Source organism: Tupaia chinensis, unplaced genomic scaffold (assembly GCF_000334495.1).
Source record: "Tupaia chinensis unplaced genomic scaffold, TupChi_1.0 Scaffold139927_1, whole genome shotgun sequence".
Classification (NCBI taxonomy): Eukaryota; Metazoa; Chordata; class Mammalia; order Scandentia; family Tupaiidae; genus Tupaia; species Tupaia belangeri.
In genome coordinates, this window is record NW_006199806.1 from 319854 (window position 1) to 320650 (window position 797).

A 797-nucleotide genomic window follows, 5' to 3' on the forward strand; every position below is an offset into this window, starting at 1 on the left:
TGAACGACTGCCTCCACGTCTCAAGAAAACACTTTTCTCTAGCCAAATAACGTTTAGATATTTCAGACCTTTCCTATGGCCTGGCCCTCTAGCCAGAATTTTATAGAAATTAAAGAGTTTTTACTCAATAAGGAAACTAGGTGAAAGAGGAGAGTTTTAAACTATAATATCCTGGTGCTTTCGCTCCGGCCTGTGGCGCCGTCAGGATGGGCAAGTGTCGCCGTCTTCGTACTGCCAGGAAGCTCCGCAGTCACGGACAGGACCAGAAATGGCATGATAAACAGTATAAGAAAGCCCATTTGGGTACAGCCCTCAAGGCCAACCCATTTGGAGGTGCTTCCAATGCCAAGGTGATTGTGCTGGAGAAAGTAGGGGTTGAAGCCAAACAACCGAATTCTGCCATCAGAAAGTGTGTCAGGGTCCAGCTAATCAAGAATGGCAGGAAGATCACAGCCTTTGTACCCAACGATGGTTGCTTGAACTTTATTGAGGAAAACGATGAAGTTTTGGTTGCTGGATTTGGTTGAAAAGGTCATGCTGTTGGTGACATTCCTGGAGTCTGGTTTAAGGTTGTCAAAGTAGCCAGTGTCTCTCTCTTGGCTCTGTACAAAGGCAAGAAGGAAAGACCAAGGTCATAAGTTTTGATGGTGAAAACACAGTAGTAGTAAATTTTCATATGATAAAAAAAAAAGAAAGAAAGAAAAGAAACTATTTCGTATGTGGATATGACTGCTAGAAATAAGTCAGATGTGGGACCGGCAGTGGCATGGGGGGTTAGGGGGCTGGCTGACTGGGGT

The 797-nt window shown here is 44.7% G+C and overlaps 1 pseudogene; it reads left to right on the forward strand.

Moving 5' to 3' along the window:
- Nucleotides 1-109: 109 nt before the first annotated feature.
- LOC102477524 (40S ribosomal protein S23 pseudogene) lies at nucleotides 110-653 on the forward strand (annotated as a pseudogene).
- The last annotated feature ends 144 nt before the right edge of the window (nucleotides 654-797 follow it).